Genomic DNA, 26,371 nt, shown 5'->3' on the forward strand with positions numbered 1-26,371 from the left:
GCTGGTTTTAGAAAAGGCAGAGGAACCAGAGATCAAATTGCCAACATCCGCTGGATCATTGAAAAAGCAAGAAAGTTCCAGAAAAACATCTATTTCTGCTTTATTGACTATGCCAAAGCCTTTGACTGTGTGGATCACAATAAACTGTGGAAAATTCTGAAAGAGATGGGAATACCAGACCATCTGACCTGTCTCTTGAGAAACCTGTATGCAGGTCAGGAAGCAACAGTTAGAACTGGACATGGAACAACAGACTGGCTTCAAATAGGAGAAGGAGTACGTCAAGGCTGTATATTGTCACCCTGCTTATTTAACTTATATGCAGAGTACATCATGAGAAACGCTGGGCTGGAAGAAACACAAGCTGGAATCAAGATTGCCGGGAGAAATATCAATAACCTCAGATATGCAGATGATACCACCCTTATGGCAGAAAGTGAAGAAGAAATAAAGAGCCTCTTGTTGAAAGTGAAAGAGGAGAATGAAAAAGTTGGCTTAAAACTCAACATTCAAAAAACTAATATCATGGCATCTGGTCCCATCACTTCATGAGAAATAGATGGGGAAACAGTGGAAACAGTGTCAGACTTTATTTTTTGGGGCTCCAAAATCACCGCTGATGGTGATTGCAGCCATGAAATTAAAAGACGCTTACTCCTTGGAAGGAAGGTTATGACCAACCTAGATAGCATATTAAAAAGCAGAGACATTACTTTGCCAACAAAGGTCCATCTAGTCAAGGCTATGGTTTTTCCAGTGGTCGTGTATGGATGTGAGAGTTGGACAGTGAAGAAAGCTGAGCGCCGAAGAATTGACGCTTTTGAAGTGTACTGTTGTAGAAGACTCTTGAGAGTCCCTTGGACTGCAAGAAGATCCAACCAGTCCATCCTAAAGTAGATCAGTCCTGGTTGTTCATTGGAAGGACTGATGTTGAAGCTGAAACTCCAATACTTTGGCCGCCTCATGCAACAAGTTGACTCATTGGAAAAGACCCTAATGCTGGGAAGGATTGGGGGCAGGAGGAGAAGGGGTCGACAGAGGATGAGATGGTTGGATGGCATCACCGACTCGGTGGACATGGGTTTGGGTGAACTCCAGGAGTTGGTGATGGCTAAGGAGGCCTGGTGTGTTACGATTCATGAAGTCGCAAAGAATCGGACACGACTGAGTGACTGAACTGAACTGAACTCAGTATGTTAGGCATATAGGCCAAAATATGAAAAGAAAAAAATACTGGCTCCTTCTAAAACTTTGAACTAATATTAACGTTTACCTTAGAGGGGCTATTTTAAAATATTTTAAGTGAAAATTTTAAATTTTACTTTTTCTTTATATTTAAAAGCAGATAGTTTACTTTTTCTGGAGGTCAAAAATGTCACTGAGAGAATAACAAATGCAAACATAGCAAAAGCTTCTCTTGTGTACCAAGCTCCCATTTAGATAGAGTTAAAACAAATAGCTAAAATTCAAGTCCAAGAGGATTTTTGCCTCTGAGCTTTCATTTATCATAGACTATGTAGACAGTATCAATATAAACTTTACATTGAATCATTGTTCTTGATCTTGAAAACTCTGATTGGTACAGAGATGTAGGAAAGGGATGACAAGTCTATATCATGAGTTTCTTTTCCTCAGTCCCTTTTCTATGTGACTTTAAAGAACGTACTATCTATGAATCTTACTTTTCTACTATGTAAAACACTATCTTCAAGAGTTAGCCAAAGAAGAAAAAGTTATGTGGCTTCATGAACCATGACATCTTATTCTTACACTTTTATTATAATAGCTGCCAAATTTTTATTATTACTATTACATGCATGTCTAAGATTCAGTTGGAAAGATGCCTTTAGAGTTTAGTTGCTTGGCCAGCAAGCACAGAAAAAATTTTTGAGTTCAAAACTAGATTCTGATTGTTGTCTTCTGCTCTTGCAGATAGTTTTATTGACTTTTGCATTTTGATGTTATTTTAAAGTTGTTGTGTAAGACAGAGACAAGGTAGGCTCACCTTACGCAAGCCCTATTTTCAACCCCCTCCTCCCAGCACTGACTAGACACATGACCCAGTTCTGTCCAGTGAGAATTCAACTGGAAGTGGATGAGAGGTTTCTGTGAAAGTGTTGCTGTCTTGGTACAAGTACTGTCCTTTTCTCTCCCTCTGTTTCTTGTCTGAGTGAATATTATCAGCTGTGATAGCAACCTTTAACTGCAAGAGAAAGGCCAACAAAACGTATAGACATCAGCTCTGATCACATGGGACTCCTGAATCCCTGTGATCAGCTGCCTACTCTCAACTTGTTGTAATGAAGAAAAACAGTCTTATTTGTCTAAGTCACTCAAGTTGGATTTTATGCTATTTTCAGCCGAGAGAATTCCTCATTGCTATATTATTCAAGTAAATGTTATATGTAACTATGCTATATTTGGAGTCTGTTTTCTTCTAGTCTCTTCCAATTTCAAAAGTTGCAAGTTTTGTTAGAAATGAAAGTAGATTTGTTAATATGAGGGTTTAGAAACTAAGAGTAAAGAATAAAAATATAGTTAAAAAATGCAGAAATTAACTAGGAAAATGAAAGGACAAGCTGACTGAGAGCAAATGTTTGCAAAATGTATAGCTAAAAATGGCCTCCTATCCAGAATATATAAAGGGCTCTCAAAAGTCAGTAACAGGAAACAATCCAATTAAAAACTGGGTAAAATGGAGAGAGTTTTGGTTGCCTAGTGGTTAGGATTCTAGACTTTCACTGCTGTAGCCCAGATTCAATTCTTGGTTGGGGAACTGAGATTCCATAAGCCTCATGGCAAGTCAAAAAAATAATTTCATGTCAATGTATGGCAAAAACTATTACAATATTGTAAAGTAATTAGCCCCCAACTAAAATAAATAAATTTATAAAAAAAAATAAAATAAAAAAAAAATAAAAAAATAACAAACCATTACTCTTAAAAGAAAAAAAAATAATAATAATGGGTAAAGTATCTGAACAGGCATGTCATCAAGGAAGATACATGGGTGGCAACTATGAAAACATAGTCAACATCATTAATCACTAGGAAATTCAAATTAAAACCATAGTTAGATCCATGTACACACTTACTAAAATGTCAAGATTTTTAAAAAATCCTGACAATAATTAGTATGGCAAGAGTGTTGAATAACTAGAAATCTTGTACATTGCTGGTGGGAATGGAAAATGCCACATCCTCTTGAGAAAACAAAATAATAGTTTTCTATAGATTTAAACCTAATCTTGTAAGATTCATTACCTACATTTAGCTATTTATCCAAGATAAATAAAGATGATATTCATATAAAAATGAGATGCACGCATACTTTATTCATAATCACCACAAACTGGTCACTACTCAATAGCCTTCAAAGGTAGATACATAATCAAATGGAAGCACATCCGTACAATGGAATATTGCTGGGCAATAAAAAGGAGCAAGCTATTCATACATGAAACCATGTAGATGAATCTCAACTGCATGTTGCTCAGTGAAAGATACCAGACTCTCTAATGATTTCATTTATATGACACTCAGGAAAAGGCAAAATAATAAGGACAGAAAACAGTAGCTGGGGGTGGGAATAGATTGACTATCAGGCATGAGAAAATTGGGGGAGTATTAGAACTGTTCTAATACTTTGATATAGGTTATGGTTAAGATGACTACATGGGATTATTAAAACTCTGAAACTATACACTGAAAAGGGGAAGTATCACTTTATGGCAATTATATGCCTGATTTTTAATAAGGCAGAAAATATTTAAGAGATGAGAACTTTCAGAAACTTAACTGTTATATTGGAAACTAAAAATAAAGATTTCGAAATACAAAAACCTACATATATTTAAAGTGAAAGTCGCTCAGTCGTGTCCAACTCTTTGCAACCCAATGGACTATACATATACAGTCCATGGTATTCTCCAGGCCAGAATACTGGAGTTGGTAGCCATTCCTTTCTCCAGGGGATCTTCCCAACCCAGGGATCAAATCCAGGTCTCCCACATGGCAAACGGATTCTTCACCATCTGGGCCACCAGGGAAGCCCTACATATATTTAAGAAAGTATTTAATATAATAAGAAGATGAAATTAGCCCCCTTTCCTCAAAATTTATAAATGTGGAAAGCAACGCATACTTTAATGAATGGTAATATCTCTTTCAAACATAGAATACTCCAGTGCCTTATTACAGACAAGCTAACTACTAAAATGTCAATAGAATTATAGTCAAGATTAAATAAACCCCTTCATATCAGTGACTGGAAAAAAGAAAGAAAATTTTCAGCAATGTTGTAAAAAATGAAAATGACATTAAACCTCAAGAGGGAGAAAAGTAGGAAGACATATGATCAGATTACAGAAAAGGAATGAAAAAAGTCCAAATGGGAAAATTACATGGCCCAAATCCTACCATATTATCGTGTTCATTAAAGGCTTGTTAAATGTAGGTTTTTATTAAAAAGAAAGCAGGAAAAAAATGCAATGTGAGTATTGAGGCTGATACTTATATCTATAGCTATCTATAATTTTTAAATGAATTTCTTGATTTTTCAGAATTGGAAACTCAGATAAGGGTTGAATAAAGAAAAAATATTTGGTGTGGACTCTGATTTTAAAATATTAAATATTTTCATAACATTAAAAGTGAAGGTTGAGATCCCTCATGTGCATATATAATTAAAGGTCACCTAGGTTTTTGGACAACATTCACAATACTAAGCCAATGTATTTATCAAAATATAAACTCAGCAGTTTTTATTTTAGTAAATTTTAGGCCAAGGGAGGTAATAGTATATAAAATAAATCTGTGTGGCTTTAAATTTAATTGCATTTAATGGAGTCCATGCATGCAAAAATCAAGTGCCCTGATGTGAATATGTACACTGTACGAGATGTGACTAGAATAAAATAAAAATAGAGATTATGTCACCAAATACATGGTCTACTTATTTTAGGAGGTTTTGTAGAAATAATTTCAGATCAATTGAAAGTGGCCCATCTACTAAGGAGGAGATATTTTTTTAAAATATCTCATTTTTGTCTAGAATTTTTTCTTTCATTTTGGAAAAATGGCAGCCATAATTAAATTTTACACATTTAAATCTATAGCTATCCATGTATAGACATAGTCCCCATATGCATTTCTAACTGTGGTAATGTTCTGTTTAAAATCAAAGTGTTAGAATTCCTATAAACCACAAATTTGGAGAAGGCAATGGCAACCCACTCCAGTACTCTTGCCTGGAAAATCCCATGGACAGAGGAGCCTGGTAGGCTGCAGTCCATGGGGTCGCTAAGCATCGGACATGACTGAGCGACTTCACTTTCACGCATTGGAGAAGGCAATGGCAACCTACTCCAGTGTTCTTGCCTGCAGAATCCCAGGGACGAGGGAGCCTGGTGGGCTGCGGTCTGTGGGGTCGCACAGAGTCAGACATGACTGAAGCAATTTAGCAGCAGCAGCAGCAAACCACACATTTAGGGCATAAAATTTAATGTCTAGAACCAACCACTTTTTCAAAAGAAAAGAAAAAAGCACACACTGGTTACAAGTCATGTCTACTACAGTAAGATCATCAAGGGTCAAATCAATCCTGTGAAAAAAATTCTTGAGTAATGTCTTTTCCCAGATGGCTCAGTGGGTAAAGAATCCGCTTGCAATGCAGGAGACACAGGATCGATCCCTGAGTCAGGAAGATCCCCTGGAGGTGGAAATGGCAACCCACTCTAGTACTCTGCCTGAAAAATTCCATGGACAAAGGAGCCTGGCAGGTTATAGTCCAAAGGGTTGCAAAGAGTTGGACATGACTGAGCATCTAAGCACACACTACATACATCTCTCTAGGACTATCAACTTTGATGAAAATAGGCCACCCTTTTGGACAAGAAAAATATTGACAGGTATAGAGAAGCAAAAGATAATACACCTCTATTAGGTTGAAATGATTTAAAAACAGGGTTCAGTCATTAAAGCAGATGTTTGATGGTATTACTGGTAAAATCAGTATGTCAGCTGACATTTCCTGCCAGAAATAGTGGCATTGCTTATAACCAAAACCAAAAATAATAAATGTTGAATTTGAAGACTGAAAACAAATGTGACATGTGGGGGAACTAAATGTTTCTGGTCTTTCCCTTTCACGTGTTAGCTTCTGTACAACTGTCTACTTATTGCCTCAGTATACTCGGGGAAGGAAGATCTGTCTGTTAGTGTGACTGGTCAGCATCCAGGAACTATTATTAGGCCATGGTTACTGATAGGGTCTCTAAAAGGTCAGGAGCCATGAGACCCATCCTCTGCTCTTTTTGCACCCATGTCACGGGAACTCAGGTAGGGGCTGCCAGCTTGGAGGAGATGGACCTGTTCCTCTCATTTTCTCTTCTACCTTCTTAAGCCAAACCTGACATCTCAGATTCATACTGGAGGAAATGGGGAATTCATTTGTATATCTAGGCCCAGTCTTCATTCTCCAATCTACATTTTACCAGAAAGAGACACACTAGAGAGGAGGATTTGGGTGATTTCCATGCTAATAACAAAGTGGTCATTTGTTTCCTGTTTGGGTCTTTCACCTTGGTTGGTACCCCCTTAAGAAGAGGGATGGGATTCCCTGGTGGCTCAGACTGTAAAGCGTCTGCCTGCAAGGCAGGAGACCCGGGTTCGATCCCCAGGTTGGGAAGATCCCCTGGAGAAGGAAATAGCAACCCACTCCAGTACTCTTGCCTAGAAAATTCCATGGATGGAGGAGCCTGGTGGGCTATAAGTCCATGGGGTCGCAAAGAGTCAGACACCACTGAGCGACTTCACTTAAGAAGATGGATGGAATGCAGGAGAGGATCTGAGCACTCCTGGACCACTGGCTATGACACCATCTTGTGGTGCTGGTGGTGGTGGTTTAGTCACTAAGTCGTGTCCGACTGTTGCGACACCATGGACTGTAGCTCGCCAGGCTCCTCTGTCCATGGGATTCTCTAGGCAAGAATACTGGAGTGGGTTGCCATTTCCTTCTCCAGGATGATACCATCTTAATAGCACTGAAATCTCAAGTCTACCTCTCATGGTTCTCATTTCAAATCTCATTTCAAAACTCAACTTCGTAACTCAAGACTTTTCTGCTGCAATGTGATACAAGCGATTTGCGATTTGTTTTAAAGGACATAAGGAGACTACAACAGTAGAAAAGCCAAATTAAAATGGTCCATAATTTGTGACCTAACTCGTGCATTACAGTGAATTTATGAAAACGGTATTACCAGGCTTAAGGAAAATACAGTCTCAAATTGCAAGTGATCATCAATGCTTAGATATAGATGAAGGTAAAACTGATGGCTTTCTATCCTCCTAGGCAAGTTATAAAAGGATGGGAACTTTTTCTAAAATGTTGTTCGTGGGCTAATTCTAATGAGAAGTGCACATTAAGAAAGTTCTCCAGCACTCTACTTCCCAAATGATGTGGCAAGGATGAGAGGACCTTCAAGGAGGGTAATGTGGGATCACTTCCCAAAGAGGATTAAATGCCCTCTCATGCCTGATGGTTATTGGATGGCATATCATATTTTTTTCTTGTTTTAGTTCTGGAGGAACTCAGTAGGGAGGCATAGAACTATTGGTTTAAGTTACATATCACAGTCTTTAGAATCTCCATCATTTTAAAAATTACCAGAAGTTAGTTATATCATTTGTTGTAAGTGAATTAAAATGATTCTGGATATACTTAAATTTTCCAAAAGGAACAGAAGATACTTTGTTCAGTTTTATAGTTTCACAACTAATTATAATTATTCTGTTATAAAAAGCAGAAGCATAAAGTGAAGGATGATTATAATTTTAAAAACTATGTCATTAACTATTCACGTCTCTATTTTTACAATTGGCTTATATTTCCTAGTGGTTTTTTAGCACACAGAACTTTCATAAGGTTGAACAAATTAAATATTTTGTACAAATTATTTAATAACTTTAAGGAAAAAATAAGATCACAATGGAGAATTTCCACAGGGTCCACATGACAGGTGGCCAAGCCACCAGGGAGAAATCTCCTTCCTTACTGTTGTCTAAAAAAGAAATCCCTTAAGGCAGTTGTTCCCATCCTGTCCTTGTTACACAGCCAGAGTCCCCTGTGACAGGAAACGCTTGAACAAAATTTTGGGAAGATGTCATTTCCGATTAGTGTAGCACCATTCAAAGGGACTGGATAATCTCTATGTGCTTATTTTAAGTAAAATTCAAACAAAGTTTGGGGCTTAAAATCCTTTTTTCTGATTGAATTAAGACCATGTGAAATCTCATGAAGGATCCCAAAATTCTAGGATATTGGCTAAGCAGACATGAAATTTACCAGTGTACTTACAAGTCTGCAAGATTTGTAAAATCAATTCCTACTTTTCAAATTATGTATTTATCAGGAAAATGAACTATACATTTTGGATCAATTAGGTATATACTGTCATTGTCATATGAGTCATATCAGCTAATTGAATGAATAGTAAAGAAAAAACTTAACCCAGTAAAAGCCAGCCTGATTATTCAGTTGATTGGAATAAAATTATTATAGCTCATATAAAGTTGCCAGAGGTAAAAGTAAAAATACAGGATGCCTTATTAGATTGGATTTTCAGATAAACAATGAATAAATTTTTAGTTAAAGTATGATCTGTGCAATATTTAAGTTGTTATAAATGGATTACGGTTGAAAACGAGACTATTATTTTCTGGCAAGCAAGAGATGCTGGATATACTTCAGAGCAGGATGGTAAATACAATTAAGGAGTAAACCAAACAGAACTGGGTGTTGGAAGCCTCTAGGTGAGAAAAGATGGAAAAGGGTCTAGTTTGGTGGCATGGGCATGGATGCAGGATAATGAGTTTAAATCACTGTGTCATCTCCAAGAGATGCTCAGTAGACAGTTACATGTAGGTCTGAAGATAAGAGGAAGAATATGGGCTGTAAGATATAATTTGTGAGTTATCTATTTAGTTCGTTGGTAAGCGAAGTCCTTTGTGTATATGTTATCCTCTGGGAGAAACTTAGAGTCAGAAGATATGAGGGTCTTGAGGGATTCCAGCATCTATTTATGTAATTTATAAACTGAGCCTTAGTCTTATATTTAACCTATAGAGTCAAAGGATCTTTTTTGACTTTAAATAACTCATATATTCGCCTTTTTCAAAATATATTCAGGAAAGAGGGAATATCAAGAGATAAATTTTTTAAAAGTGATTTGACAGTAAAAGTAATCAATACACACTACAGAAAATTTGTACAACTGTACAAGAAATTAAAATTATTCATAATTCTGTATCAGGATATAACCACTATTAACATTTTAGGGGATTTATTTCTAGTCTATTTATTGATTTTTAAGAAATCAGTATCAAGTTAGTCATTGCGTATCCTTTATAATCTGATTTTTCACTTAAAATACTGGAAACATTTTCCCCATGTATTAAATATTCTTCTATATTATTTTGGTGGTGCCATCATATTTAATCTTATATACATGCCAAGTATATTTATGAAAGTGACTGAAAAATGAAAGATGCTCTATGTGTAGATCTTATCACCTGTTCATGTGAGAGATCTGTTCATTTATCAATTACCCTTTTACCATAGTTTATATACTTCATACTCGATTATTCCTACCTCTGTCTTGTGTTCTGACAGACTAAAGAAAATACAGGCCCAGTTACTACTGGTAACTAGAAGCCTGATAAAAAACTAAAGAAACGGGATGGGATTAATAAAAAAGAGAAACAGTATTCATAATTATTTTCTGATCTACTTTAGCATATTCACTGCCAAATTTATATTAACTCCTGAGCATAAAAGTATACACTGTATAATTCAACTCAGTATGTCACCAATTAGATCAGAGTCAGATCATTAAAATGCAAACCCAAATTCTATCTATTAGCATTACTCATCAGAATCCTAATGGCACAGACATGTTAAATAGTTGGTTCTGATATTCATAAGAAAATGTGAATTAGGAAAATTCCTACTGAAGACAGACATAGATTTTTAAACTACAGAATTTTATGCCTAACCCACCCACCCCAATTATTAGAATTAGCTTGTGTGATTTATAAACTACTAATTATTTTTGTTTTGTTTTGCTTTTTTTTCTATTTTAATTACTTGAAAGTTAAATGAAGTTAAAACTGAGTTATGGACAGGTCAATAAGAAGAGACGATATTAACAAATTATAGTTCTAGTAATTCTCTATCTGATTTTCTGCCAAATTATGTGTCCATAGGAACAAAGTTCTTATATACTTACATAGGAAGCAATGCTTGCGATAGATAAATTTTTCTGTAACAATTAAAAGGTGAAAATTACTAAAACAGATCATTTCTGAAATTAGGTCAGTACAAAGAAAGAGTATTTAATAAATAAAGCTCCAGAGTGGAAGAGGTTATACATACATGTTGAAAATGAGTAAAAAAAGAATAATGACTTCTGGTCTGGATTTTAATACCAAATGATTTCATCATCACTTAAACTTTCCAAAGGTTCTCAGATTCTCCTACTATTTAGAAAGTGTTTTTAAAACATGTGCTAACTCACCACTTAAAGACTTTTTAGACAGTAGTTGTGTAGCCTTCAAAGTAGATCTTTAAAACAGAGAAACAGATTTAGTCCTTTTCCAAATAAGTTATCAGGCAGAAGCTATAACTGTCTCAGTTATGACCACATCCTTCAGCATACACTAACCCTACAGTGAGGCACATTTTGGTAATCTCTGTGGACCCTACAAAAGTAGCTTAATCATGTTTCACAATGTCCAGAAATCTGGAGAATTATGAATTATGATTCTTTATATTATACAACTGCATTCCTAGGCTTGATCTCTCTTCTTGAATTGATTATATTGAAAATGAGCACCACCACTGATTCCATTTAGTTGCAATATTTCTAGTCTATAAAGTCTCTGCAAACACTGAATTAGCAAATACTGAACCACTCAGTTCAGTTCAGTCGCTCAGCTGTGTCTGACTCTTTGTGAACCCATGGGCTGAAGCACGTTAGGCTTCCCTATCCATCATCAACTCCCAGAGTTACGCAAACTCATGTCTTTGAGTCTGTGATGCCATCCAACCATCACATCCTCTGTCATCCCCTTCTCCCGTCGTCAATCTTTTTCAATGAGTCAGTTCTTTGCATCAGGTGGCCAAAGTATTGGGAGTTTCAGCTTCAGCATCAGTCCTTTCAATGAATATTCAGGACTGATTTCCTTTAGCATGGACTGGTTGGATCTCCATGCAGTCCAAGGGACTCTCAAGAGTCTTCTCCAATACCACAGTTCAAAAGCATCAATTCTTCGACTCTCAGCTTTCTTTATAGACCAACTCTCACATCCATACATGACTACTGGAAAAACCATAGCTTTAACTAGACAGACCTTTGTTGGAAAGGTAAGGTCTCTGCTTCTTAATATGCTGTCTAGGTTGGTCATAGTTTTTCTTCCAAGGAGCAAGTGTCTCCACCACTGCTCCTAAGGAAAATTCAGAATTTGGATCCTACAAGCCCCCTGGTTACATTTCCTTCAAGCAATTATTAGTCTTTTTATGTGAGTTTTTGTTTAAAGACACCTTATTCAATATATACTGTTGATCATTAATATCGAACTCAAGGCTAACAGCACTATAACTCATGCCTAAACAAAGTTAATCTAGCAAGAACATTCTCTGTGAAAGCTACATCATAGCTTTTGTCCTTAAGAACACTGGACAGCACCTACCCATAGATGCACACGAACTTCACCAAGCTGCTACTAATGGCAGATTTCATTTGACTTGGGTTATCCAGATTGCTCAGGTCTCTTCCCGTTCTATTCTGATGAGTTCTTTATGTAATATGTCCTAATGACTATGATTGCACTGTCAACAACAAAGGAGAAAGAAGGCTCAGAATAACCCCCTGACAGTAAATAAGTCTTGAAAATGAGAATATTTTGATGCAGCCCATCTGATGTTGCATTTTGACATAGTCTTCTAACATAGACAAGTAAATATAAAACACTATTTTTTTTTTTAATGACCAAATGGTGGGTACAACGCACATCTCTGGTCCTCATCCATCCTGTACCCCATCTAGTGGTCTGGGTCAGGCTTACGGTGATGCTCAGGAATAAAGCAATAATGACCTTCAGGCATGCAGAATGCTTACGAATAGGATAAGTGTTAATACCGCTTCAAGATCCTGATTTTAATTCTTTTGGATAAATACCCAGAAGATGGGCTGCTGGGTCATATGGCAGTTCTATTTCTAATTTTTGAGGAACCTCCATATTGTTTTTCATAGCAGGTGCACCATTTTGCATTCTCACTGACACACTAACAGTGTATAGGAATTCCAACTTCTCGTTAAAAAGCCCAGACCTGAAAATGAACTGAACTTCACTTAGCTTTTGGGAGAACACTTCAAAATGCTCCTCTGAGGATAGGGCAACAGCAAACATTCACTTAAATACCAAAATATATCTAGAGTTTAGTTTGGAAAAATCTCAGCTGCATTTTTGCAAAATTTCAGATTTTTAAAAAATAAAAAAGATTTGTTAAATTATATATAAATTATACTTTAATTTAAAAAATTTATTTAAGATTATTTACATAGATCTTTCATTATTTCCATCTCTGTAAATCTCTAAAGACAAAGTCACACTCTTAAGTTTAAGGATATAATACTAACAGCAACTATATTTATTTCTTTATTGAAACCAAATGAGCTTACCTATACATAAGGCTCAAGATGGCATGGCAAATCAATTTCAAGAGTCAATTCCCAAAGATTGATGCCATGCTCTAATTATAAATTTACGGCTCTAAATATTCCCAGTCCACTTGGAAACTATGTAAGATTTTGGAGAAATTCGTTCCATATCAAGACCAGAAAGAGAAGTTTCAGAAAATGACTTTATGGCTACAACAGAATACAGCAAAAATGATGTGGAGAAAGTAATGGGCTGTTTACATTTGCCATCTTAGGATAAAGGCATTTCAATTTTTCTGTTTTGAAAAATGGTATGTTTTTATTTGCAGGAAGTAGGCATGCATTTTAATTAGGGATACTGTTGGAAGATTCCCACAAAGACAAACATCTGCATCATTATCACTACCGTCAGAAAAATTCTATGGCATGCAAAGCAATGAATGCCACTTGTCTCAGGCAGCAGAGATGCTAACTCATTAAAAAGCCCAGACCTGAAAATGAACTGAAATTCATTTAACTTTTGGGAGTGATATGCCAGGTTTAATTATAGAATGTAAGAAGAAAGGCACCAAAATGCAGTATTTTTTATGTGAAAATATTTCATAAGACATTTTCTCTCTGAAAGAAAAAGTGGGTCAATTTTATCAATGTGGAAGATGAGTTGAATCTGAATGCATAATTAACCTGTTCTTAGGCATGACAAGAACCTGCCTTTGTATTTCCATATCCTTCAAATTAAATCCTGTAAGAATCTAACTTTTGAAAGAGGGTGGGGTGGAAATGCTCAGAAAGTTTTAATTAGGCTGAAGTGCCTCATTGCTACCTACCCTTACTCAGGTAACAGCTATCAATCTAGATTGATGCCAAGAATCTCTTTCTCAGCCACTGGTTATTCCCATCACATTGCTTGTTCATTTTTATCAGAGATAATTGTCAGCACCACTCAGCATCAAAGGAAAACAACCTTCTGATTGCATGCCTGGTTCAAACTCTATAGTGTCCTCTTTATTTTCTTACTGCCTATATAAGTGTATATTTTAAAAAGAATGTAAAGAATAAGGTTGTGTAGTCACTCCTGTCCTCTGTTAAGCAAATTATCACTGTGCACTATAAAACTAAAGAAAGTTTACATTAATATGACCAATAAAATGAAAAGCCCATATACCTGTCAATTTACCAGGCTTATTTTTTTAAACTGAGTGGTCTATTCTGCTGTCTAATGAGATTAGAGATGCTTACTTATTATATAATATCTATATAGATTTTATCTTACATGAAGACAAAGAAATCAAAACCCCAGTACAGTGACTGAGCAGTGGAAAAGAGGGATGGGGTCAATGATAGCTGTAGGATATCAAGAACATCTTTGAAGAAACCAGAAGTTTTCTCTGGCAGCTGTCATATTAGATATAGATGTAGTGTCATATTAGATATAGTGTCATCACATACATGGTCAGGATGTCGATGCCCAAAATACCTACTCTTACACAACAAGGTGACACTGAAATTCTCAGCAAGATTCGGGGTTCAAAGCGTAGTGTTTCATGGAAGTGTGAGAAGAGAGACAGGCTGCTGTCCTCTGACCCTTAGATGAGCAGATGAACTGAAAGAGTTACTCCTCTGTGATCTCCACCCTACAAAGGCGATGACAAGAAACTACCCTCCTCAACATAAGAGGAACTGCAGCCTTCCAGACAGTGGAAAATATTTCTTCTATAAAGTGGCTGAGTCACAAAACTGTTGCCACGATTCACCTTGAGCTGTTAGGATTGTTGTCTGTGTCTCCCCCATGTGGAGCATGAGTCACTGTGGACCATTTCTTAGATGCTTTCTAAATTCAATATTATGATAATCATGGGCCAGGTAAGAAGATATCAGACGGTCTTAATCTAATTCACCAGTGTTAAATAAAAATGTGTGTGTGTGGTTGAGGAGATTTGTAACAGCTGACAAGAAAAATAAAATTTTCTTTCTTGAAATTACATATAATAAAAGCCCAAATTTGTTTCTATTATGTAGACATAGTCTTCAAAGACTAAATGTAATAAAGATGAAAGGATTCTCTCACTTTTAATTATTTTTACATAAATTAAACTTCAGGTTATTAAATAGATACAAAGCTTTATAAAAAAAGTAGAGTTAGACTACTCTATCAAGAATTTTAGGTACTTAATTACATTTGAATATGGTTCAATTAGATTGCTAAGTACTGACTTCGCAATTCCTTTTGCTAAGTTCCTTTTGAAAACTATTAAAGCATTTTTCTGACTTTTTATTATAGTTTTCTTACCGTTATTTCTTTTTTGTAATCCAGTATAGTTATTTGTACAAATTATGTTTTTAGTTTAAACTTCTTTTTTAGTTTAAATTCTGTTGTTTCAGTTAGGGAGCACTCAGATGGAAATAACAAAAGAAGTAATTCAAAATGGCTCAAAACAGATGGTTCCCAAATGGTGCTGCATGATGGAGTCACCAGGGAATCCTTAAAATATACTCATGTCTGGCTTCCTACCCAACACTCTGATCAAGCTTCAGTGGGGTGAGAGCCGGGCATTAGGATTTTTTAAAGTGCTCCAGGTAATTCTCATGGTGCAGCGAAGTTTGGGAACCATGGGCTCAAGCGCTGAGAATAGCTAGTAAGAAGAAATTTCAAGGTAAGGTGAATCTAGACAGTAAAGAGTCTTCATCTTGTCATCAGAGACCCAGGTTTTTACTCCTCTGGCATGCTCAGAATGTCAGCTTTGTCTTTTGGAGCCTGTTCTCTTTGTAATCCTCAAATGACTGTTGTAGTTTCAAAAATTATATCCAGACAGGATAGCATCCAGTAGAAAAGAGGGAATTACTTGCTTGGATGTATCTTTTTAATAGCATTTATATCTTTCTCAGAAACTCTTTGCAGGACTTCAACTCATGCCACTTCGGCTAGATTAGGGTTACTTTCCCATCTTGCTGGACTTCCCTGGTGGCTCAGACAGTAAAGCAGCTGCCTACAATGTGGGAGACCCAGGTTCAATCCCTGGGTTGGGAAGATCTCCTGGAGAAGGAAATGGCAACCCACTCCAGTACTCTCGCCTGGAAAATCCCATGGACGGAGGATCCTGGTAGGCTACTACAGTCCATGGGGTTGCAAAGAGCAGGACATGACTGAGTGACTTCCCTTTACCACCTTGCTAAACCAATCGCTCACAAGGTGAATACCCCTGTGGCACTGCCTTATATTGATGTTTCTAGCTGAGGCTTGGGTCACTCTTTCCTGAGTCCTTCTGGGGCCAGGAGTAAACAGGTAGGGGTGTAGCACCTGAAGGAAATCGTATTTCTGCCAGTTAGAGAGTTAAGGGAAGTTGTTTGGTAGGAAGCCTGGAGGATCTGCCGGGCTCCTTTTTTCCATTTTCTGCTTTGCAGCGTGCCATCTACCTCAACCGGTTTCCTCTTCTGCAAGACTTCTGTGCATTTTTTCCTTACACTCCTTTCTTTCTATGAACAGTATGCTCCATAAACATGAGAAATCAGGAAGATGTCAGGGCTCAGAGGAATACCACCTAGAACGTCTCATTCTCAAAAAATGCTTCTGCGATAGAAGTCTTATTATAGTAATTTTTCATTCTTTTCAGTTTACATGTTTCTAGTATTTGCAACCTACCCCCTTCACGCCCAGAAATGTGTAAAAAACTTTCACTGCATGCATCTTTTATTGGCAATTTAACATATTAGTAGTATTTCAACTTTCATGTAAGCATACTTCAGATTTACAGTCCACATGAAAATACTTATCTCCGAAGTGTTACTACTCTGAGAGCAGAGCAAGGGAAAGCTGGAAACAGCTATTCTAAGCCCCATGTGGTGAAATTATGGATGGTTAACAACTTGACTGCACCTGGGTAACTTTTCTTCCCTCTGATAATGCTGAAGTTGCCTCCCACAAGACTGTAGTAATAATCATGGGAGGCCATTCACCTAGGAGCAAGGTAATCATTCACAAAGTTATTCCAACATGTCAGTGTTTTGTCTACTCAAGGATAAAGACACACTAGCCCTGCTGATAATGAAATAAACTGACAGAGTTATGCCGTTCTTCACAAATGTGTATTATTTGTCTTTTGGTATCATTGGGGTCAAAGTTGCCAGGAACTAATTAATTCAGAAACCAAAAAAGTGGCTAGTAGTATCTCACTGAACTGTCCTCTGACAAGACAGATCAGAAATGCTACCTGCCACAGCGCTCAGCAGACCCACTGCTGAGCTTTAGTTTACTAAGTGAGCGTATACAACCTACTGGATGAGATCCCTGGAGGCAGCACCTGCCTCTGGGCTGGCTTCACGAGGGGCTCTGATCAATCATAATGGCTATCAAGTCGCAGGACAGGCTCACCCTTTAGGAAACCCTAGAGAAGACACTGTCTCCAGTGTCAAAAACCTACTCACTGTATCTCAACTGCTCTGCACTTGACAGCTTAGAAGACTGTTAAGGATGTGATACCCAATCTAAACAAGGACACAATTCCCAGCAAAAAGCTGCAAGGTGAAGCATAAGGAGAACTTGAGGTGGCCTAAATTGTGGATTAGGTGGAGAAAGGATGCTGGCATTCAGCAATGCATATGTTTTCTGGTCCCACACAAACAGAGCATTCAATCTGATTAGAGGATTCCTTGGTGAGGGCCGTTCTGTGGACACCTGGATTGTCCACCCTTTATACCCAATTCGGTCAGAATGGTCACAGTGTTTAGTGGGCTGTGTATAGTCATCCTCAGGCAGAGGGCACTGTACTCCATAAGAGCACCATGGGATGTGCTTGGTAGGGTCTCAGAAGTTTAGGTCAAAAACCAAATCTGCTGGCACCTTTTGACTTTTTTAAATTCACCTTTCAAGTATCCTCAAATAGCCATATCCTTAATTTTAAAACTGCTGGGGATCATTTCACTGAATAACACACTTTGGAAGATTCTAAGAAGTAGATGGCCATACAATAGTATTTTGTTGTTGTTTAGTTGCTAAGTCATGTCTGACTCTTTTGTGACTCCATGGACTGTAGCCCACCAGGCTCCTCTGTCTATGGGATTTCCCAGGCAAGAATACTGGAGAGGGTTGCCATTTCCTTCTCCAGGGGATCTTCCCAACCCAGGGATGGAACTCACATATCCTGCACTAGCATGTGGATTCTTTACCAATGAACCACCTGAGAAGTCCAAAACAGTATATGTACTGCTATAAATTTAAACAACTATACAGCTACTAAGAGCCTAACTCAATTGAATTATTCCTTATGCAATTTTTTTTTTTTTTTTACAAATTTTCTTTTCTTTTCAGTGTAAGAGGTCACATTTGAATACTCTTAAATCTGGCCCATGGGTTACTGAGAGTAGGTGGACGTGAATTATATAACTGTGTTGCACATAAAACAATCATACAAAATAGAAAATTATAGAATCAAATGTTTCCAGTAAGCATTTCTCATATACTTCGGAGTTCTTCATGGAGAGGAAATAACTAGATGATTTAAAGGAAGGGAAGCCATGCTGTATGGGGAAAGTTAAAAGAAACGATAATGTTTAAATCAGGAAGAGGAAACTTGGTGGTTTCAAGGCTCCAAGAACTTCTGCTAAATCCTAATTTGTGGTCTCTCTTAGAATGTCAGTGTACATAGTATTGCCTCTCTGTGATAAATGCACAACATGACAAAGAAAATGTTATGAGAAACTCAGTCCTATTCTTAGCACAATTGGTGCTTCTGTGCCTATTAGAAAAAGCTGGCCCTTCCTCAAGACACAGCCATCTGCCAGGAAATTGTAATAATATTCAAATTCAGGACGACCACAGAATTGAATGGTGCACCTGAAAGGTTCAGTGCACATTTTTACATGGCACTCTTGAGAAGTTCAGGAGACTTACTAATGTAAATATACTCTCCTTTTCAATAAAAAGAAGGGTGAATCCTGCTATCCCTATAACAACTGACATTACATACAAAAAGTGTCCAGAAGTACTGGGCAGAGGGTGAAAGACAAGCAGTTGCTGCAAAATAAGCAGAAGTGGGGAGCACAGCAAACATAGAGGACTGAAGAAATGTTCCAAAGGTACACTAAGTTATAACTATCATCACAAACACCTACCATGCTTGGAACCATCATCTATGGCCTACTGGGAAGCCACAAAGGAAGACAAAGTCCTTCTGTAACTAGACATTGTGAGCAGGAGGTAACTCTCCAGGTTTCAACTGAGCCAAGACTATGGCCAGGCTGTGTAGACATGAGTTATGAACTTCACCAAGAGCTCCTCCAGCTACTAGCTGCATACTGAAAATTCGTATTTCTTTGCATAGGGTATAATATTTTTGTTGCACTATCATAGGTACATTCAGATTCACTAATTTCGAGCGTAAATTACTGTTGTACCTGAAAAGTGTAAATATAATATGTCTGTATCATTTTAGGCAGCAAATAAGGATTCTAAGGAATTACGTATATACTTTAGGAAAGGTCAGTGGAAAATTCTGCTATAAATGGAAAAAGCATTCATATAAAAATGATCTAAGCCCCAAGGTCAGAAACCCAGGACTGCCACATTAAAAAAGAAGAAGAACCAATATCATACACAGAATTAAAGAACCTTAAGCTAAAAACAGAGTGGAGGTGGGCTGGAGGGGGAGTGCACTCATCTCATTCTGTTTCTTTCCTTCTTCCAGACACTAACAGGTAAAGGCTTTGGGAGGATGGAAGGTAAAGAGAATATATCAGTGGTTACTAGGTTTTAGAAGCCAAGTGAATGGAGAGGTGGGGAAGAGTGGAAAACAAGAAATGTCCCTCAGAGTTAACACAGCATATAGTTTATGTTATTTATTTCCTAAATAACTTCCTCCATTAATATAAAATTACATATGTTGAATTGCAGTATCTGAAATGATATCTCTAAAAGGTTACTCCTCTATTAGAAATAATAGAGGCATTATAAGTAAATCAACAAGCTTAATTACAAGGCCACTAATCTGAATCCAATTAGATAGTTTTATATACTCAAATTAGCCATTGTATTGCTTCTTTCAGTTGCTAATATGTACACTGACATACTTCCCAGGTGACTCAGTGATAAAGATCGGTGTGTGTGTGTTAATCTTTGTGTTAGTCTTTCAGTTATGTCCAACCCTTTGCAACCACATGGACTATAGCCCACCAGGTTCCTCTGTCCATGGGATTTTTCATGTAAGAATATTGGACTGGTAGCCATTTCCTTCTCCAAAGCAGTGATAAAGAATCTGCCTGGAATTCAGGAGACAAAGGATGTGTGTATTCGACCCCTGGGTCAGGAAGATTCCCTGGAGAAGGAAATGGCAACCCACTCCAGTATTCTTGCCTGGGAAATCTCATGGACAGAGGAGCCCAGTGGGCTACACAGTCCATGGGGTTGCAAAGGGTCAGACACAACTTAGTAACTGAAAACAAAAACAATGTACATTGATACCAAACACAATGAAATATAGTTCAATAAGCATGTGCTTTTCTAATAATTCAAAATACTGCTTTCCTCAAAAGAAACCAATATTTGTAAACATCTCAACATTTAACATTAAATAAATAAATAGCCAGATAAATAATTAACTTTTGAGTCTTCTGCCTGTAAACTCGTATCTAATTAAGCATCCATTGTAAAACATCTCTCAAAATTATATATAAGTATTTGATGGTCAAAAACTTTCTGGAATCTTATATAAATGAACAAATGTAAACATTTAAATCACTAGAAATTCAATGATTGAAAAACATTTTATCTTCTACAGAATGCAAATATTTTAAGAAATATAATCACATAGTCAATATTTATTTTTCTCACTATTAGATCATTATAACTAGCTAACTAAAGACAGAATAAATGTTATGGGAATTTTTTTAAGCTATTAACTTCACAGGGTCGAATTTTAATTATACAGAAATTCAAATTGGGGAAATTCGTATGTATAGTCACATGTTCAAATATTTGGACACTTCAATCTGTCTTTGCATTTGGCAATGCAAATATTATTAAAGTTGTAACTATAAGTCAATTTCATTTGCTTTTATTTTTATACCATGATGACTAAATCATATTTTATATGGATACTTTGTTCAGTTCAGTTTAGTCGCTCAGTCGTGTCCGAATCTTTGCGACCCCATGAGCTGCAGCACGCCAGACCTCCCTGTCCAATACCAACTCCCGGAGCCCACCCAAACCCATGTCCATTGAGTCGGTGATGCCATCCAACCATCTCATCTTCTGTCATCCCCTTCTCCTCCCGCCTTCAATCTTTCCCAGCATCAGGGTCTTTTCAAATGAGTCAGTTCTTCGCATCAGGTGGCCAAAGTATTGGAGTTTCAGCTTCAACATCAGTCCTTTCAATGAACACCCAGGATTGATCTCCTTTAGGATGGATTGATTGGATCTCCTTGCAGTCCAAGGGACTCTCAAGAGTCTTCTCCAACACCACAATTCAAAAGCATCAATTCTTCGGCACTCAGCTTTCTTTATAGTCCAACTCTCACATCCACACATGACCACTGGAAAAACCATAGCCTTGACTAGATGGACATTTGTCGGCAAAGTGTCTTTTTAATGCTTTTTAATATGCTGTCTAGGTTGGTCATAACTTTCCTTCCAAGGAGCAAGCGTCTTTTAATTTCATAGCTGCAATCACCATCTGCAGTGATTCTGGAGCCCAAAACAATAAAGTCTCTCACTGTTTCCATTGTTTCTCCATCTATTTGCCATGAGGTGATGGGACCAGATGCCATGATCTTAGTTTTCTGAATGTTGAGCTTTAAGCCAACTTTTTCACTCTCCTCTTTCACTTTCATCAAGAGGCTCTTTAGTTCCTATTCACTTTCTGCCATAAGGGTGGTGTCAGCTGCATATCTGAGGTTATTGATATTTCTCCCAGCAATCTTGATTCCAGCTTGTGCTTCCTCCAGTCCAGCGTTTCTCATAATGTACTCTCCATATAAGTTAAATAAGCAGGGTGACAATATACAGCCTTGATGTACTCCTTTTCCTATTTGGAACCAGTCTGTTGTTCCATTACCCAAGTTTATTCTTTCTAAGATGAAAATCTGAACATCAGGTATGATGCAGAGCAGGGCCCTGTGGGGCTTCCAGGCATGAAGGTCTTTTTGTCCCCCATTTCTTATAGGCAAGACTCCAGACTTCAGGACCTGAGTTCTAAAATTCCTAATCAAAGGACCAGCAGTCAGGAAACCATCTGAGGCAAGATAAAGGATCAGATAATCTCATCAAGATTAGGAGACTGATCACCTAAGACCCTGCACACACCCTATTCTTGTCAGCAACCTCACCATTTTGAAACTTTGCAGAAGAAAAAATATAAGACTCTTACTGCCTTGATCCTTTTCACATACTCCTCTCCAGACTATATAACCTCTCACAAGGTGGGAGGGGGAGGAATGGAACAGTTCTTAAGGCACTAGCCTACTGTGTTCCCTCTTTGCCTGGCAAAGTAATAAAGCCACTCTTTCCTTCTCCTCCATAAGTCTGTCTCCATATTTCTCTTTGGCACTGGCCCACAGAGAGCCAAGATTTTGGCAACAGGTATGATTCAGCAATTCTATTACTTTTAAGTCCTTAAGTCATGGAGATCTTGATAATTCCTCCCTCAGCTGTAGTTGTATGATACAATGAATTAAGGCAAATGAACATTCTAAATGGATTTCTTCTTTAACTATTGTTTGAATAATTGCCTATGCTTGACAAGGTATTTTGCATGAAATATCAACAGTGTGATTTAAATCATATTCATGATTACAAACACTTCAACCACAGTAATTAATACATTACTGACCTCTCATGGGACTATCTTCAAACATTTAAAGTATTTATTATTGAAAAGTTCTACCGAACTATTACAGGGCCTCCATAATTTTGTAAGTCCTTTAATTTCTTCCAACTTAATTATTTGGATATATTATTTATTTAAATATAAGTGACATGAGTCTTTGTCATATCTAGAGGAAGGATACGTTTGATAGCTTGTTGACACAAGTCTAATTTACTTAGCTAATGTCTGGCAATACCAATTCTCTCAATGTGCAGTGATAGTTATTTAATCTCTAACCTAGACACAAAAGTAATTGCTGTCCCCTCTGTGAGGAAATTGAATGATTTTCAAAGAAATTTTTAATAGAATCCAGTTATAATTCACTTTCTGAAATAAGGAGTCAAAAATATCTGGCAGTTAAATAAGTAGTCACAGAGAAAATTTAACAGAATACTCTTTCAATCAGAAACTTCAGGCAGTAGTATTCTTTAATTTCACTACACAGCCAGTAACCTTTCCCACGTTGACTCCATATGAGTTTGTAGTTCTCAGAATAGTTAGCCCTGCGTATTCTTTAAGAAATACATAGTACAGCCCTATCATCTTTGTGTAATTGCATGCCTACTGATATTTCCAAGTGGACAGGACCTAAAAATTGTATATCATGGTGTGTGAAGAAAATGATATCAAGAAAATCAGTGAAAGAGAAATAATCTATTCTACTGGGTGTTCCAGAGAGGCTAATTTTCCTTTCTTTTCTTGACCTTAAAGAAAGAGGAACATTATTATATTTAATGCAGAAGGTACACATCTGTCCACTGTCATCAAGGTGATGCTTTTGTGAGCTATCCAGAAGTCCATGATTTTCCATTACTGGTATTTCTGACAACAAGTCCCATCTTTCCAGTAGCAAGACAGAGGAGAGGAAGAGTGTGTGTGACAGCCAGGCCCTTATGGTTTACTGAGTTGCTCTTGTTGTTGTCTAGTTAGTTCTTTGTTTATTTGATTTTTATATTTGCATTATTTCTTTGCATAGCCCCTGAGAAACTTGGAAAGATGCCTTTAAAAATGACTGTTGTCAAAAAAAAAGACTGCCATCAGAAACAGACCCAGAGACAGAGAAAACAAACTTATGGCTACCAAAGGGGAAGGGGCCAGGGGAGGGATAAATTAGGAGTTTGGGGTTAAATTAGATACACTACTTTATATAAAATAGATAACCAACAAACATCTACTCTATAGCACAGGGAACTATACTCAGTATTTTATAATAATCTACAAGGGAAAAGAATAGGAAAAAAATAGATATCTATGTACATATAGTGGAATCATTTTGCTGCACAGCTGAAACTAACATCAACATTGTAAAGCAACTATGCTTCAATAAAAATAATTAATTAATTAATTAATTAATATGACTGCTGTTTCTTGCTTATTAACTGGTAGAACTAGATGCTGTGATTTCACCTCCAGTTGCTGGCAATTTGGGAATGAAGAGCAAAGGAATTTTTGGCTGGACTTTAGCCAGTCGGCCAAGACTGGGATGTGCTACTGCTGATTTACGGGAAATAGCAGGAGAGAGAAAACACAGTTCAAAAGTTTTCAAGTATCAGGCTTAATAAATATTAGGGGTCTCTTATGACTAACAGGTGCACATGAGGATACAGTGTAGTTCTGGAAGATAAGATTACCAGTAACAGGTTTCTTTTCTCTTTATCTAGGAAAGCAAGCCTTCTCCCTAAAGTTGTGGCTATTGGTTGAAATGGCTTCCCTGCATGTAGAGCTGAGGCTTCCCCAGTGGTTCAGCAGTAAAGAATCTGCCTGCAATACAGGAGCCGCAGGAGACACAGGTTCAATCCCTGGGTCAGGAAAATCCCCTGTAGGAGGCATGGCAACCCACTCCAGTATTCTTGCCTAGAGAATCCCATGGGCAGAGGAGCCTGGTGGGCTACAGTCCATAAGGTTACAAAGAGTAGACACGACTGAAACAACTTAGCACACACACGCGCGCGTAGAGCTAACTTAGAAAAGGACTATGGACACATTTGAATAGACATGCATATGTGTGATATATCCTTAAAGACTTCCTAAAGCTTGATCTTAAAAATACTAAATTAAAACAGAAGCAGACTCACAGATCTAGAAAACAAATTAGTAGTTACCAGAAGGTAGAGAGGTTGGGTAAGGTACAATATAGGTGAAGGGGATTAAGAGAGACAATTTTATAGGAGGCATAAAATAAATAAGTTACAAGAATGTAATATGTAATATATAACACTGGGAATATAGCCAGTATTTTATAACTTTGGAGTAAAATCTATAAAAATATCAAATCACTATGTTGTGTGCCTGAAGCTAATATTATTATAAATCAGCTATAGTTCCCCCCAAACCCTAAGTTATTGCAGAAGGGACTCAAATTTTCTGGGAATGTCATAACTGTTTTGGTGATATAATGCCAATTATGCCATGATTAGTAACTAAATTTTTACATTGCCTTCTGGAAATTTGTATAATAAATATATGATACAATACATTATGAAAACACCATGCGTTGTCTCATGCTAAATGAAGCAAATAAAATAACTGGAAGCAAAAATTTTAAATAATGATGTTGGCATACATGGAACATGATATGAAGAGGAATTATGGAAATGGAATCATGATGCAATTTTCCAATTATTTTAGCTCATTACCAATAAGTAGTGAAACAAATGTTTCACTGTTTCCACATTTCAGAATATTCTGTTTTTGCCACTGTTCACAACAAGTGAAACCAGATTAGACAAGGAATCATGAAATTTGATTCTATACTAATTCAGGCTCTAACTAGCTTGAAAGACAATGTAAACTTTACATAAAGATCTTATTTTCTCATCTGTAAAATTAAGAGATGAAAAAAAAAGATACCAAATGGATCAGTTATAGAGGATTTATCAACCTCTGAATTTAAAAAAAAAAACTGCATATTTACATATTCTGGGAAAAAATCGTCCATAATTTTACCAGATTCACAATCATCAGAATCACAAGGAAGTTTATAACTTCCTAAAGGTAAGAAACACATGTTTTACCTGGGATTTGTAAGAACTCAAGAGTCCTATTTGAAATTCAAGACTTATGAAAATCAAACATATGTTTATCTACAAATGAAGAAGAGCCATCTTACTTAATGAATTTCTTTGTGCAGTCAACAAATAATTATAAATACTCATTATTTGGCACACACTATGTATACTAGATGCTAATTATACTGTGATGATTGAAACAGACATTCTCTTACTTCATTCTAGTAAGACTTTATTTAAAACCTTAATTAACCTTGATGAAAGAAATAGAAAGAGACCCACAAATTGTGAATGTGAAACTATTCTCTAAGAACATTTGGCTATGTGTTTTTTTTCCCTCCCTCCTTGGGCCTCAGGTGCAAAGAGCAGAATTGGAATTATCATAACCTTTAATTTATGGCATATATTCATCATTGTCCACTGATCCATGAAATGCTTACTCTTATTAATTTACTTTTACACACACAAAAAAGCTAGGATCAAAACTAGATAGAATTAAAACTATTCCTCATTCCCTGTTCTCCCCACTTCCAATATTTATTGCCTTGGATCTCCCAATGAGCAAACAGGGAAATAATGAAGAGATAGATAAACTGACCAATTAATCAGAAAAACCAGAAACAGATCCATGTGTATAGGTTTTGGTATATAATGATGCAATAAACCAGAGGAAACCATGAATTATTTAATAAATAGAGCTGAAAATAAAGTCATTTTTACAGATTAAAAACACTGGATTCCTACCTCACACTAAGGACATAAATTTAAAAAAAAAAAGTTTTACTTT

The 26,371-nt window shown here is 36.8% G+C and overlaps 1 protein-coding gene across 18 annotated transcripts in view; it reads right to left on the reverse strand.

Moving 5' to 3' along the window:
* The window catches only part of LIN7A (lin-7 cell polarity scaffold A), a 147,926-nt gene that overhangs the window by 58,970 nt on the left and 62,585 nt on the right, over positions 1–26,371 (reverse strand). For 5 of the 18 annotated variants that reach the window (XM_081597145.1, XM_081597149.1, XM_081597151.1 and 2 more), the window contains one exon: positions 11,752–11,890. The exons of 7 other annotated variants lie outside the window; for them this stretch is intronic. The gene's annotated coding sequence lies outside the window, so the exon portion shown is untranslated. Of the gene's footprint in view, positions 1–10,289; positions 10,323–10,577; positions 10,625–11,751; positions 11,891–26,371 lie in introns of all 18 variants that reach the window. 6 more of the 18 variants (XM_081597143.1, XM_081597148.1, XM_081597152.1 and 3 more) reach the window with 2 other exon arrangements.

This window comes from Giraffa tippelskirchi, chromosome 4 (genome assembly GCF_054371585.1).
Source record: "Giraffa tippelskirchi isolate mGirTip1 chromosome 4, T2T-mGirTip1v1.2.pri, whole genome shotgun sequence".
NCBI lineage: Eukaryota > Metazoa > Chordata > Mammalia > Artiodactyla > Giraffidae > Giraffa > Giraffa tippelskirchi.